The following is a 16,329-nucleotide window of genomic DNA, read 5'->3' as shown; positions in this document are numbered from 1 at the left end:
ACTGGCTGGTCCCCAACCCTCCCACGGAGCGGGAGGCGACCCTCGCCGGAGGCCTGGATGTTTTCCTTGCCGTCTGCCCCGCTGGTCCCCCGACGGTAGACGCCGGGGTGTGAAACTGCACACCTACAAGGTTGGCCTTCTGGTTCGGGGGGCCCCAAGAGGAAACCCGCAGTCTCTCCATTTCCTGTGGGTGAAGAATTATGCGATTGAAACAGATCATACCCTCTTCCCCTTCCCGGGTCACACCAGCCCAGCCCAGCCCAGCCCAGCAGAGTTAGGAAGCAGTGGCAGCAAGTCGAGGCTGGCCTGAGCCCCCAGGATCTGCAAATAGGGGTGCGGGCTTCCAACTGCTTGCTTGTGTCTCCCCCTCCTCACCCCCTCCCTGCTGCCACCTTCTCAGTAGGGGAGCGGGGAGCTGGAGCCCGTGGCCTACAGGGCCAATTCCCTCTGGGGGGCCTTGGCCACCCCCACTCGCTGGCTGCTGTGTTCCCCTTGCTGCCACTTTCTTCTCTCTTGCAGGCTGATTTAAAACACTTTGAGTTTAAAAAACAAACAAACAAACAAAACACTTTGAGTTTGTTTTAAGATTTTTTTATTTATTCACAAGAGACACAGAGAGAGAGAGAGAGAGAGAGGCAGAGGGAGAAGCAGGCTCCATGCAGGGAGCCTGACGTGGGACTCGATCCCGGGTCTCCAGGGTCACGCCCTGGGCTCAAGGCAGACGCTCAACCGCTGAGCCACCCAGGCTGCCCTGAAACACTTTGAGCTTGAAGAGGTTTGTGTCGAAGTGTGACTGCTGCTGCCCCTTGGGCTCCAGGCAGGGAAGACACACCCGGTTGACAGGGGACAGCACTGCCCCGGGTGCCCCAAGGGCCCCGCGTGCTTTTTACATGGAAATGAGCAGCCACTTGGCTCCTTCTGTAACTAATCACCACTGTTGTTGAAATATTACTACTTCTGTTGCAACCACTAATGCCCCAAATGAGGAACAGGCGCTTCGGGGTGACATCAAACATAGGATGGTCACTTCTCATTTGCCATTCCCAGCCCTCCCAGTGCACATCCGGGGAAGGCCAGAGTGACGGCGGGGTCAGGCTGCTGCCTCTGTTGGCAGGGTGGCAACGGGGCCGGGATCTGCCCATCTCCTGCTTGAGGATTTCAAATGTACTTTATTTCTCCGATCATAGCGTATTTTAATGGGCACCCAGTGCTTTTACTTGGCATCAGTTACGAGTTGGTTTTGAAGCAATTCAGTATTACACCAGCTGGGATGATTACCGATCTCTCCAGTGCTTTAGGGTGACTGCCAACAGGGGACCGTTTCCATCCTACTCCAGTTCATATCGCTGTGTATATATGTCCATGCGGCAACACAGCAAGGGCTCTACTGGCTAACAGGACCTCCTCCTACTTGTCGTGGAAATCAGAGGTCCAGTTCCTTGGCTGTGCCTTGCCGTCGTTTGCCGAAAGCTTTGAATTTGGAGGTGACTTAGCGTTTCTGGCCAAAGGAAACATCATCAAGCTAAAGCCAGAGCTGCAGCAACCACAGCTGCTGGTTTGATGCAACTTCAAATCAAGTCCACCTGCAAAGAGCCCTAAAAAAACCCCAAAAAAACAGAAAAACAAACAAACAAAAAACTGTCTCCTGTTTAAATCAGGGGTGCTTTGCTGATGAAGGTTTTGGGGTGCATAATCTGAAAAGATGTATAGGGGAATGAATACAAAGAGCATGGGCCTTGGAGCCCACGTTTGAGTCTTATTTTCATGCCTCACTAGCTGTGTGAACTTGGCCCATGGTTTGCCCTCTTTGAGCTTGTTTTCTCATCAAAAAACACAAATACTAATAATATTGGATTGTTATGAGGGCTCAAAGGAAGGTGGATAGGTGATTAGCACAGTGCCTGGCAACCAGGGGGGGTCCATAATGAAATGATCATAGTCATGTTGACCCTGGTGTCTGGTGCCCTTCACGGACCGCCCTGCGCACACCATGCCAGACACACCTAGAGTCCCTTAGCACAGTGATTAGCTTATAACTTACTCTTGTTTCTCATGGGCCCTGGATCCTGGGACACCAGATGGAGGTCATGGTAATGACAGCAACCAAACTTTGCATTTTCCTTCCTGGTTTATAAAGCACAAACACCCACGCTCTATTCAATCCACATTGTAGGGTGTATGTGTAGTATCATTTTTTCCAGAGAAAGCTAAGGCCCTGAGGGGTTAAGGAACCCAAAGTCACACAATTACAAATGATGAATCTGGGACTGAAGTTCAACATTCATTCTCCCTCTCCAAACTTCCTGCTACCCAGCACTCTGAGGGTAAGCACCCTCATGCCCCCTAAACAGTTACCATGCCCCATGTCCCAGGGCTATCTGCTAGGGAATTAGCTTAATTACCTGTGACAATGTAGAAACAGCTATCAGTGGGTTACCTCTCCCAGATAAAATATTTGTATTTGGATGGGGGGGCGGGGGGGCTTCTGTTGACTAGCCTTCACCCAGAGGATTTACTGTAACGGAGACTTTCAGGTCTCGTGTGGTGAATTACCTTAATGCCCTGGATGACTGCCTTTCCTTCCTATGTAGACTTGTCACACACACGGCCACATGAAATAAAGGGGAGGCATCACACAATTGTAAACTTGTCAGAGATCTTTAACTCAATAGGACGTAGCCCAGTGGTTGGGCTTCTGTGTTCCAGACTTAACCCAATCTTCTTTTCCAGCTGGCTCAGCCACTGGGATCTGGCCAAAGGGAGTGAGTTAACCTTTCCCAGCTGAGCTAAAGGAACCATAATCTTTTCAATAACATCCACATCGCATCTCATTTGTTCTTAACGACATCCTGTGAGGTTGTATGAGTTAGGTACCATTTTCCCTTACACAGATGAGGATGCTGAGAGATCCAGAAGGCTTAACTAAGTTGCCCAGGATCCCAGGCCAGCATGCACTGGTATCCAGATCAGTCTTTCCCTTTTAGAATGGTGGATTTTCTACTCTTTCCTGCAGACCCTGCACTTCCTGGGTGTGTATGGAATGAAGCAACTACAAGTTTATCCTCCCATAACGCTAGGCACTGGCCAACCCTTGACTCTGCAGTTGAAGCAGTAAATCATGGAGACTGGAAGAACCCACAGAGACCACCCCGTCCACTACCACGTTGCATTCGGGTGTGGACCCTAGAACTCCGCTATGATGTGGGTTTGGAGAAAACCCAGAGACAACTCCCTCCCGTATGGAAGCAAGGAGAAGCAAATGCTAGCTGTCTTTGTAGGTGGAGGGAGAAGTCAGGGATTGACCTAGTTATATAGTCTCTAAGGATATAAAGGGTTACCTATGTCTGTCATCTCCCCCTAGGACTAGCAAGAAATTGTGGGTTTAAATCCTAGCAGGAAAATTCAGGATTAGCATTAGAAGGAACCTTCTAACCATGAAGGCCACAAGAAGCTGAAGCAGATTCATATGAAAGAGGAGAGGAAGCTACTTCTTTGGAGAGCTGTAGGAAAGAGGTTAGCCGCTGGGTAGGGAAGCATACCCATCATGAAGATGAGAAGATTGAGGTGTAGGATTACTAGATTTCCCTTTGAGCCTTGTGGCTAAAAACTGCTAGAAGACACCATATAAACAGAAAGTGTAACTACACTTATTTTTAATTGAATAATCATTGCTTCCAATTTGGGATGATTTCAACAATGCCCCTTCTTGTATTTCTATTTTGACTCTCCAGGGGGAAATTTGAAGTTTCCTGGTAATTTATAATTTTAACCACAGTTTTCCTGAGGCAGTAAGTTTATATGGGAAAATAGTTTACTCTGAATCTTAAAATTTTTTTCTATGTTATAATTTGCCATCATACTAAACACACATGTTATTATCTCATAAGCTCATAATTGCTGACTCCTCTAACCCCAACATCTCCAGAACAGGTAGTTCTTCTTCAAAGAACATACCATTGCAATATTGGTACAAAATTCAGGTGCCCCTATGTGACAGAGAGAGGAGTTTAAAGAAATGGAAATGACACCCAAGAAACAGAGAAATAAGGACATTCTGTGATCCTGAACTTTGAAGCTTTCTCCTCCATGGATTGGAATATCCTGTCCTTCATGTATGCAGATGAGGTTGCTGACTCAGGTTGCTGACCCAGGGGTCATGTGCTCCACAGCCTTTCTGGGAGGCGATGGGTTTACACAAATCCAGACGTACTTTCTCGTCCTCTCTCCCTTATGTTTATGAGATGGCTCCCAGATGAGTGAGTGGAGGCTGGGGGTACTGAATCACCAGCCTGCACGGGTAAGCCTATGACCTTATTTCATCCTGAGCTAGCCAGACAGCATGAACAATAAGCAATTGAATCATCCATCAAGACTATATTACAGGATAGAGCCGTGTCTCCCAACATCTCATACGTGGCACTCGGATACAACAATGCAATATAATGATAACAATCTGGGATAAATAGATAAGGTTATTTGCCACCAGCCAGGTGACTCCAGCCACTCCAGACCTTGGCTGGATATGCAGTAGCTGAAAGGCCAATATTTTGTAGCACATATTGAGAGGCTCTAGAGTAGAGCAAAATGGCTAGGGTAGAGCAGGGCCCGGTGGGAGAGGGCTCTGAAGTTAGATAGCTTGGATTCGAGTCCTGGCTTCGTCACTTATGACCTTGGCTGTTATGTAATCTCTCACTGTCTCAGTTTGCTCACAGATGTGAAGGGGTTAATAACAGTACTTCATAGGGCTGTTTTTGTTTTTTTTGGTTTTTTTTAAGATTTTTTTGGGGATGGGGGTGCACCTGGTTGGCTCAGTTGGTTAAGCATCTGCCTTCAGCTCAGGTCATGGTCCCAGGGCCATGGAATCAAGCCCCAGATCAGGCTCCCTGCTCAGTGAGGATCCTGCTTCTCCATCTTCTGCTCCTCCTGCTTGTGCTCTCTCTCTCTCAAATAAATAAAGTCATTTTTTAAAAAAGATTTTGGGATGCCTGGGTGGTTCAGCTGTTGAGTGTCTGCCTTCAGCTCAGAGTGTGATCCCCGAGTTCTGGGATCAAGTCCCACACCGGGCTCTTTGCATGGAGCCTGCTTTTCCCTCTGCCTATGTCTCTGCCTCTCTCTCTCTGTGTCTGTCATGAATAAGTAAATAAAATCTTTTTTAAAAAAAAAATAAGTAAATATGGGACGCCTGGGTGGCTCAGTGGTTGAGTGTCTGCCTTCGGTTGAGGGCCTGATCCCAGTCTCAGGATCAAGTTCCACATCGGGGTCCCTGCAGGGAGACTGCTTTTGCCCCTGCCTATGTCTCTGCCTCTCTCTCTGTGTCTCTGGTGAATTAATAAATAAAATCTTTAAATAAATAAATTTTTTAAAAGATTTTATTTTTTTAGGTAATCTCTACACATAACATGGGATTCAAACTCACAACCCTGAGATCAAGAGTCACATGCTCCACCAACTGAGCCAGCCAAGCACCCTTTCATGAGGCTGTTCTAAGGATTTAATGAGTTAATACATGTAAAGTGTTTAGAAATGTTTGGCAAAGAGCAAGCACTGTGTAAATGGCAACTACTGGGGCTCCCGGGTCTGCTTCCCAGCAGAGAGGAGCAAACATAAACAGCGCCACGCTCCAAATCCAGTTAGAATTTGCAGTCAGATGATTCATTGTCTTATCAGAATCTGTGCCTCATCTCTTCTCCCCCACCCCTTCCTATCTCCCCTTCCTTAATGTGGCTGTGGATGCCTGAGAGGTAGTAGTCAAGGAAGATAGAGAATTGACCTGGGAGCAGGAAATTCACATGCCGATTCTGGTTCTTGCACCCACTCCAGGTAGGCTCCTGCTGGATATGTCACCTCACATCTCTGGCCTTCAAGCTCCTCATGGATTGAGAGACAGTGGTGGACCAGATGACTGCAGAGGTCTCTTTCTGCTCTAATATGCCATCGGCTGTTCTGTGGTACAGAATTATATAGTACGGCATGTGTGTGCCCAGTGGCTAGGGCCTCAATGTGCAGCACCAGTGTCTAGGATGATTAAAACAAAACAAGTTCATGTTTACTGTAGATCAAAACACACCAACACATCCCCACCTGCAGTAAGAACTTCAATTTACCAATGTTGCCCTCCAATAGCTGAATTCTAAATTGGAGCCTTTTTTACTTCAAGAATAAATCTGTAAATATGTCTCCTAGGTAACATCTTGTTAGCTTCGTTACTGAAAGCTCTTGAAAATAATAAAACTGTATCTCTGTTTAAAAAGTCAGTAATTCAGACATCTCACTTAAGCCTCCCACCCAATTAATCTGAATTAGTAAAACATGTTCATTTCTGCTCAGATGAGGACATTGGCTAAAGCACACAGATTTATATGCATCCATGAGAAATAGAATTTTTAAAATGCCATTTCCCAGCATCTGGGGTTATTCTTTCCTAGGTCTGTTTTATTTTGAGGTGGCCATAACAGGTATATCCTTCTTGCTATTAAAAATTAATATTTTAGTCCAAATAGTTACTCAGAAATAACAGCCAGAGCAACATCTCAGTTTAATCCTAATGGTGACAAGAACTATCTCCCACCTTCAGTACCGAGGAGAATTTGCTGTCCCTTTAGCCTACCCTTGGGGGAGGATGGTCCCCTGGAGCCATTTCTCACACCTCCTGGAAACCAGCTGTATGGCTCTTGCAAAGCCACACCAGAATGTCCCAACAGAGGGGAGGCAGGGCAGAGACCTGTGGCCTGAAGGATTTAGCAGAACAAAGTCCCACCGAGCAGGGCCTGCAGCTTTACTTTGTTTTCACTGACAGGAGTGCCCTTCCTCCGTGAGGCCCAGCCCAGGCCTGTGTGAGAAAGATTTCCTGGAGTGTGGACACCTACCACAGGCTCAGGACACTGCCAGTCCCACCCAACGAGTAGAACAATGTTTTTGAAGTCTTGGAGAGAGCTCTGACCTGCCCCTCAGGAGCAGATGGGCTGGCAGCCTGGAGCAGAGCCAGGTCCAACAACTGATCATCCGCAGAGGTATTTTGGGGGGCTGCAGGGGGACAGTAGCTCACATGGACCTGCATCCTGGAGGGGGAGGAGAAGGGCAAGATGAATGTGGCCAGGACTTTTATTGCCTGCTGCCTTTGACAAATGACGATGGTTAGCAGAATGAGTTCACCAGCAAAGAAAACACAACCTTCAGGGCAGCCATGGAGCCCTTTGAGAAGTGTATTTTGGCTCTCCTAGTAGCACAGCTATCACCCAGAGAGAAAGAAGCAAGCCCCGGAGTACAGCCTGGACCAACCAGGCGCTCCCAGGATTTGATTCCTGTGGGAGATGAATAACAGCCCCCAAAGATATCGAGATCTTAATCCCTGGAGCCTGTGAATGTTACCTCATATGGCAAAAAGGACTTGGCAGGTGTGATTAAATTAAGGATCTTGCGATGGGGAGATTATCCTGGATTATCTGGGTGGGCCCCAAATGTAATCACAGGTGTCCTTATCAGAGGGAGGCAGAGGGAGATTTGACTCCAGACGAGAAGGTGATATGATGACGGAAGCAGATTGGAGGAAGGGACCACAGGCCAAATGACAAGGCAGCCAAGAGAAACTGAAAAAGGCAAAGGAAGAGTCTCCTCTAGAGCTCCCTAAAGGAACCGGTCCTGCTAGCACCTTGACTTTCATCCAATGAAACTGATCTCAGACTTCTGGCCTCCAGTAAGTGCCAAAAGATTATAAATGTATGTTGTTTTAAGCCACTAAGTGTGTAGCCATTTGTGTCAGTAGTAATAGGAAACTCAAAAAGTTCCCGTGGAGGTCAGGGGGATGCTTCAGCTGCAAGGTCTCCCATTATGGCAGAGGGACTCCTGAATGACAGAGAGGAGCATCAGTGCAGGTCTGAGGAGATATTCCCACAGCCTGAGCACCACATCTTTGGGCAATGCTAGGAGTGTTCACAGCAGGGATGGTGGAAGGACACTGTCCTCTATCGAGCACCTACGTGTGCTTCACTGTTCACGTATTCTCTTACTTAACCCTCAAAGCAAAGATGCTAGCATTTCATTTTCTGATGAAGACATTGAGCTCAGAGACTTCACTTGCCCAATGTCACACAGTTGGTCAGCAGTTCCCCAGGGATATTCAGTTGTACACCCGACCTTGCGTACTCCTTCCTTAGGAATCTTCCAAAGTAAGAGATTAGATGAGGCAGTTGCTATGGCTGTAGTTCCAAGGAGTCCATTCATCCATCCATCCATTCATTCACTAAATGAATTAGCACCTCCCAGTATTAGGTCCTGTGCCAAGGGGAAAGAATGACCTCCTGCCTCAGGTCACTTACAAGCCAGGAACACTCACAAGACAAGTTATGTGGGCATTTCCCTCTAAAAAGCCCATCACTAGGCTGGCTCCTGCTACGCTGTCCACATCTTAGACCAACTTCGTTGGAGTTCATTGTAGCTTCTGGCCTCTCCCGAACATGTCATTTTAAGAGTCTCTGATGGTGACACTTCCGTTCACTTTCACTCATTTTTAGGTTCCATTGGATAATCTCATTTTTCTTCTGGGAAGTCTTTCCTGATATTCCTCTCTTTCCCCACACCTGCTCACTGAGGCTGGGCAATGGGCCTCTTCCCAGTTTCTTAGAACCCAGGGCTCCCATCTATGATGATGGTCCCCACACCTAATTATTTATTGTGCGATGTCTACAGGTTTCCTGTAGAGAAGCAGAGAAGCTCTACCAGCCAGAATAGTACAGCCCCCAATGCCCACACCCAAATCTCTGGGGCTATGCCTATGAAATCGTTACTTTACCTGACAGATGGGCCTTTGCAGATGGCATTAAGGTGACTAAGCAGTGAGCCCATGTGGAGATTATTCTGGATGATGCAGACAACTTTCTTTGATTGGGATCAGAGAGATCGGCTCCCCTCCCCCCTCCCCCCAAGAGGAATCAGCCTCCAATGTGAGGAGGGTTTGGTGTGTTGCTGGTTCCCGCATGTAGGGACCCAGGCGCAAGGATGGGGGGGGGGGGCAAAAAGGTGGCCCCTGCTGACTGCCAGCAAGGAAAAGGACCTTCAATCCTCAGCCACAGGAGACCAAATTCATCCAAGGGCATGGATGAGTGAGCTTGGAAGACAGTCCTCCCCATAGCCTCCCAGTTAAGAGCCAACACCTTGAATCTAGCCCACAGAAGCTGGGATGGAGACGAGCTGTGGCACGTCTGACCTGGAGACTGAGACAGTGCATGTGTGCTATTTGAAGCCACCGTGTTGGGGTACCTGGGTGGCTCAGTGGTTGAGCGTCTGCCTTCAGCTCAGAGCGTGATCCCAGGGTCCTGGGATGGAGCCCCACATCGGGTTCCCCACGGGGAGGCTGCTTCTCCCTCTGCCTATGTCTCTGCCTCTCTCTGTGTGTCTCTCATGAATAAATAAATAAAATCTTTAAAAAAAAAAAAAAAAGGCCCATCACTCACCACAGGCAAGGACAACTGGAACAGAGGATTGTGCACAACCACAATGAGAATAATTTTATTTTACCAAGGAGGAATTAAGTCTTGGCCTTGTTGGTGACTTGTCAGAACAGAGGGAAGAGGAATCAAGATTCTTCATGCCAAGGGGAAACCACTGGTTTGCAATCGGAGAGTTTTCCTGGAGGTGTAAATAAATAAGTTTCCTTTGGGCCCCAACACACCCTGCACACCAAGGATGAGTGTTGGTTAATGCCAGTTTAGGGATATAGGCTATGGCGGGAACAGTTCTGCTAAACTTGATCCAAAGTTTAGCATGGACTAACTTCTATCACCTCAGGCTCTGTGAGAGGCAAGAACAGGACCTAAAACTTGGGCCTACATCAGCTGCTCTGTACCTGGGGTGTAACAGACAGGCTCTGTTGGGTTCTTACTGGATATTCCTCTCTTCTTGTCCTTGCCCAGAGATGATGCTGACTTTGTGTCCCTTGTGGTCTGTTGTTATTTCAGATAGGATGCTTTCAGTTGCAAATAACAGAAAATCCAATCCAAATCAGCTCAAATTACCAAGGCATTTTATTGGCTCCATTTAACTGAAAAGTCTAGGAATAGGGCTGGCTTCTAGGGAGGCTTGTTCTAGTGCCTTAAACGATGCAACCAGACCTTCTTTCCCTCTCATTTCTCATCTTCATTTCCTCTTCAGATTCTTCCCACATGATATTTTCTCCTCATCACCCCCCAAGAGGGCTGCTAGTACCCCAAACTCAGTCTTATTGGCCTCAATGTTCTGACAAGGATTATGTTCCCAACTGAGAGCCAACCAAGAAGGCCAAGAGAAATGTAACGCACTGATGGTTGAAAGCAGATCGCACACTCCCTATCTAGGACTGGAGGTGGAATCATCTAGGTGCACATAGCTAAGGGGAAGAAAGACAAGTCCCAGCGAGAAACTGGGGATGTTACTAAGAAGGGAAGGGGAGAATGGATAGATACTGGGGAACCAACCAAAATGTCTATGAAATGTCTGTAAGACTGATAGAGTTTTGTTGTTGTTGTTTTGATCTTAAATGAACAAATTTTCTACCCTTCTTAATACTTCCTTGAAATGAATAATCTTGCAAGGGCTTCCTTAATTGGGTACTTATGATATCACATACTCCTTAACACTCCAATGAACAGATTTCATCTTCATTAAGGCGACAGAGCTTTTAGATGTCAGCTCTTCCCTCTGTTCCCTCTCTGTGCTTCCCCTAAAAGAAGTAGTGCTGAAATATTGCCCTTGATTAATCACAGGCCAATTATCTAGTTTGTGGATTATCAGGACTCCTCCTTTCTCTTCTCTGCCTTTTAGCCATCCCCCTGCTCATTAACAAGCCTGCCTGAAAAGATAGGGTAAAAAAAAAAGAAAGAAAGAAAGAAAAGAAAAGAAAAAATAGAACTTAAATCAGCCAGTTTAGCAACTTACCAACCCTGGAAATTTTTTTGAGGAGGAAATTGAAAAGAAATGATGGCATGAGATTATCTTGAATTTCTATGATCTGTGATAATTTTATTGACCCCTTCTCAAAGGCCCTTCCACCTCTACCCTCATCCTCCTTAGACACAGTGAAAAAAGCTGAATTCTCCAGAACAGGCACATTCCTTAGACATCCAGACATTTCAAATAGCTCTACTCCTATTCTCTCATTTCCCTTGTATCTCAATAACTTCTTTAAATAAACTTTTTCTTTTTTTAAATCAAGACAATTGCTTTTGAGATCTGTTGGAGGATAAACTCAACCCTGCTGCCTAAATTGAGAATTCAGGCCCCATGTCTCAAGTTTCCTAGAGAATAAGAATCAGATAAGCATAGTAGTCCTTGCTGAATCAGGTGAACAAAGTAAAGGGGGTCATGGGCAAGGTGGGGCCACTGAGCACCCCTCCCAGCAAACCAGAGTACCCCCATCACCTGCACCAAGCATCTGGCCACCATTTCCACTCACCACTCACATCTAACTGATCCCTTCTAACTCTGGTAGGCTGGACTAGAATGGTGATGATCTCCAAGGGCTTTGGTCTCCTCAGCAGAATTTAAACAAAAAGGAAAAGGGTATCTTTTCTATTTTTCAAAGAACATTTTCCCAACATCTAAAAACACATTATTTCTCTTTGGGATTTGTCTTTCTCCTAACCACACCTGGTGGAACAGAAACTATAACAAAATAGACTGGTGGCTTATAAACAACAGAAATTTATTTCTCACAGTTCTGGAGGTAAGGAAGTCCAAGATCAAGGCACCAGCAGATTTGGTGTCTAGCAAGGGCCCACTTCCTGGTTCATAGCTGGTCGTCTATTTGGCTTTTCACTATGTCCTCACAGGGAAGAAGAGGACAGGAGCTCTCTGGGGTCTCTTTTGCAAGGCCACTAATCCCATCATAAGAACTCCACCCTCATGACCTAATCATCTCCCAAAGGCCCCACCTCCAAATACCATCACGTTGGGAATAGGTTTCAACCTATGAATTTTGTTGCAACATACACAGTCTGTAGCAGGACTGCCACTTCCTTTTCCTGGCCATGTGGCTTGGCCCAAGTGGGCAGCACATTTATAGGCAGAGTTAAGTCCCACATTGACAACCTCTCCTAGCAATGTTTGGAAGGGTCTCAAGCAACCCATGTCCTTGGCAACGTAGTGGGGATTGTTATCATGGCAGCATAATGCGGTGCTGGGCTCAAAAACAGAAAAAAATGGACTCCAGAACACTTCTGCATCCAGCCCTGTGGCCAAATGAGGCAAGTGACAACCTCTCTGAGCCTTAATTCTCTCATCTGGAAATGTGAACCCCAATGAACCTCACAGCGTTGATCTGAGGATCAAATGCACTAATGCACAGAAATGTATGCAAATTGTGCTCCAAATTTGGATCCTGATAATGACAATCATGATGCCAGCATACATGCCTGCCTTCTAATGGCCACAGACAGTAAGTGAGTCAACTTGGGAGCAGGGCACATCCCATACTGGAGCACCCATGGATGCCTTCCCTCGTGTGGGTAATTGGCTCCATAAAAATCCAAGTTCCAACTCTGCTCAAACTTGGTTGACTTCACAGCTGCCTCTCATCCCCACTGAGGGACATGTCATCGTCCCATTGCCCATCATTTACAGCTCCCTCTGCCAACTGAGGATTGAAAACATCTGTCTTTGGCTGTATGATTTCATTCGCTTCTCCGGTCTCATTATGGCCCTGATGATCAGCACCAGGCACTGTGCTAAGCGCTTTACATATACAACATTATGTAATCCTTATTTGTAGGTGACAGTATAATAAGAGTTGTTGTTGTTATCCCATTTTAACATGGAAAGAATCTGAGGCCCAGAAAAGATTAGTAACTATAACTTTCTCAAGATCACATGGCTAATAAGAGACAGAGCCAGGTTTCAAAACTGCCAGGTCCTGCACAACTGTGCATTCTCTAACCATTGAACTTTACTGCCTCTCTGTTCCCTTTGCCAGATTGCAGGGAAGACTCCAGCAGGTTAAGAGGGACAGTCGGGCCTACCTTCTCTGGGCCCTAGAGAAAGGCTAGAGCTTCCTTCCTGGATCCTGGCACCTCCTCCTTGAGATGACTGGGCCCCTGGATCCCACTAAGTTTAACGCAGCACCTCTGGATGAGAACCTACTCCCCGACCCCCACCCAACAGGCTCATAGATAAATGGATGCCCAGGAAGGGAATAGATCCTTACATCAGCCGGGTCTCAGGAACCTGAGGATTAATTGCCCTGCAAGCAGCTCGTTAGAGGCTGTGTTGGCAGATGAGGGGAGCAGCAATAGAATCAGCCAATTAAGCAGCCAATGGTGCTGAACTAAACGTGACCTCGTACTTAATTGTGGATGTTGTTTCTCAGCAGTTTCTCACCAGTCTGGGTTTGGGAGAAAGAATGGGACGGTGAGGGGAGGGTGAGTGGCAAGAGGAGACTCCCATTTCTTTCTTTCTTAAGGAGGCAGTAGCATCAAGGATTCAGTGATTTCCAGCACAGCACAGTTGGGGAGGGGTAGTCTGTCTCTTGGCTGTAGCCCTAAGGCAGCAGGCAGATGACAAAGGGACAGGGCCTTGTCAGTTGAATGAAACATTTCCAAACAGGCCAGAGAACCAGACTCGGGGCCCTATCATTAACGGGTTGGGGGACAGTGCCAGAGCCAGGAGCCTGGGCTACACTCTACAGAGAGCTCACGCAGTTTGAAAATGTCCCTTTCCTCTCTACACATGCCACCAGCATGCCACCAGCGTGATTAGGGAGCCCTGGGCCCCTCCACACTTTCTTCCTAAAGCACCTGGAGCACCATATTCAGAAGACCTGTGAGCTTAGGAACTCAGTGGATCAGCGGCTCTGGGGGCAGAGGAGACAACAATGCCTCCCCACCTGCTGGACTCCAGCCAGTCTACCTCACCAGCGCATCGGCAGCAGCTGTGAGGGTGCCTCCCAGAGCTCCCCCTCAAGAGACAACTTGCCTTTGAGCTGCAAGGAGTGCATGAGCCGACAGTCTCCAGGTGTTAGAGCCTTCAGGCCCCACCTCAGCTCTGAGGCCAACTCAGGCAGTGACTGAGCACCCAGGAATACTAGGGCCTGGCGGACTCTGCTAAGTTGGGACTCCCCTCACAGGCAGCCTCTGCTGCAGAGCTCCCTGTTGGGTTGGCTAAGACTTGGCCAGGTCTGTGATGTTCCAAGGCTCTCCCTACCCAATTCTGCTTCCTTACCCTTTTATATTCCCCTGAGTCTGTCAAGTCTGTCCAGGCTGTCAAAAAAAAAAAAAAAACACCATAGCCTGGGGAGTGTGTGGGGGGTGGGTGGGTTAGACAACAGACATTTATTTTCTTACAGATCTGGAAGCTAGAAATTCAGGATCAAGGTGCCATTAGAGTTGGTTTCTGGTAAAGATCCTTTTCTCAGCTGGTAGATGGTCACCTTCTTACTTTGTGCTCATGTGGCCTTTCTTCTGTGTAGGGAGGGAGAGAGAGGCTCTTTCTCTTCGTATAAGAAGAGGCATAATTGGACCAGGGCCCCATCTATATGATCTCACTTGACCTTAATTACCTCCTTAAAGTCTCTACCTTCAAATCCCAGACTCCCAGAAAAGCAAATATGATCCCCAAACTTGAGATGTTCTAATCAACAAGGGGAAAAGGCTGGAGAAAGTTTTTACTTCTCAAACGTAGATTCTAAGTCTGCAGAGGTTTCTGACAAGGCATAGACATAGACTGATTGCCTCCACAATGAGTGAGGTGCCAAAGGTAAGAGGTGTGGAGCCTACCTTGGGAGCAGTCTGTTGAAGGTGGGTTTGGGTGATGAAGACACATGGAGAATAGAAACACCAGAGATACAACCAGACAAGGAAACCCAGAAGAGGGAGAGATTATCTCTACTTGGGAGGACCCAGAGAACTCTTTAATACAGGCAGCATTGGGGTTTGGTTTTGGATGATAGGAAGGTTGGGCATTATAAGCAAAGGAAGAAGCAAAGGGGATTCAAGGCACAGTGACCAGCCCAGCAGCATGGAGTGTGTAGTGCTTTAAGACAAGGTTAGAATGACAGAGTGTATTTAAATACTGGAGGACTTTGTTTTGTTTAAAGATTTTATTTATTTATTCATGAAAGACACACAGAGAGAGAGAGGCAGAGACATAGGAAGAGGGAGAAGCAGGCTCCATGCATGGGAGTCGATCTGGGGACTCCGGGATCATGCACTGAGCGAAAGGCAGACGTTTCAACCGCTGAGCCACCCAGGTGTCCTTAATTAATGGAGGACTTTGAATGCTAAAATATTTGGATTTTATTTTGTTGGTATTGGGAAGCCATGAAAGGATGTCTCCATAGGAGTGATCCAATCAGAGATTTAGAAATACAGATTCTTAGCAGGTCAAAAATGTAGGGATAAGAGGTGAGTAGAATAGTTACAGGCTTTTCTAACAGTGAAAACAGAAATGATAAGGGCCTGACTAGATCAGAGAAGAGGCTATGGAAAAGAAGGGTGAGGTTAGAGATTTACTACAGAGGAGAATGACCAATAAGATCCGACATGGGACAAGGGGATACAGAAAAAATGTTGGGGTCATGAGTCTGAATGATCTACAAAATAACCTTAGAATGGACTGAGTCGAAAGGGAAGAGTATGGGCTGAGATGAAGGCAGTTGGACATGGAGTTCTGAAGTCTGGGAGAACAGTAAGATTAAAGATAGGATTCTGGAAGTCATTCCTACTGCCATCTTCACACTTCCGGTTCAAGTGCTGAAAAAGAAGGGAGAGAAAGTGAAAAGAGAAGAGAGAACCCAAAACCAAATCTTGAGGCAGCCTCCATTTACTGGAACTGGGTCCAGGGAATGAGTGAGGGGACATCATCAGAGCATCATGGGGCAGAAGCTCTGGAAAGAGTTCTAAGTAGAAGGGATGGTCGACAATGACAGTGCATGCTATAGAGAGGTCACTTCACAAAGGATAAGGATCTGGATTATTGAGAGACTACAGGGTGGGGTGGGGGCACATTGGGGGTGGGACCAAAGGTGTGACAGGGAAGTGAGAGTTGTGGGCCGAGGACAGTCCTGCTGGATTGAGGTAGGACCTACAGGCAGGGAAATGAGGTAGGGAGGGCTGACTCCTCTCTCAGGACGTTTGAAGGTCAAAAGGAGGGAATCCCTGGGTGGCTCAGCGGTTTAGCGCCTGCCTTTGGCCCAGGGTGTGATCATAGAGTCCTAGGATCAAGTCCCACATCAGCTCCCTGCATGGAGCCTGCTTCTCTCTCTGTCTCTCATGAATAAATAAATAAATAAATAATCTTTTTAAAAAAATCAAAAGGAGAGAAGGCAGTTTATGTAACAAAGCCTCAAGAGTTGTTAATCTAAGAACA

General features: G+C 46.9%; 1 long non-coding RNA gene across 1 annotated transcript; it reads right to left on the bottom strand.

The window, feature by feature from the left end:
* Positions 1 to 619: 619 nt before the first annotated feature.
* Positions 620 to 6,534, bottom strand: LOC144305955 (uncharacterized). Its single transcript, XR_013372984.1, has 3 exons — positions 5,771 to 6,534; positions 2,042 to 2,124; positions 620 to 1,595 (listed from the first exon to the last, which is right to left on the bottom strand). It is a non-coding gene; the product is annotated as an uncharacterized LOC144305955 (long non-coding RNA).
* Positions 6,535 to 16,329: the final 9,795 nt, after the last annotated feature.

This window comes from Canis aureus, chromosome 36 (assembly GCF_053574225.1).
Source record: "Canis aureus isolate CA01 chromosome 36, VMU_Caureus_v.1.0, whole genome shotgun sequence".
Classification (NCBI taxonomy): domain Eukaryota; kingdom Metazoa; phylum Chordata; class Mammalia; order Carnivora; family Canidae; genus Canis; species Canis aureus.
Note: the sequence above shows the minus strand (reverse complement) of the source record. Positions and strands in the feature narration are given on the sequence as shown.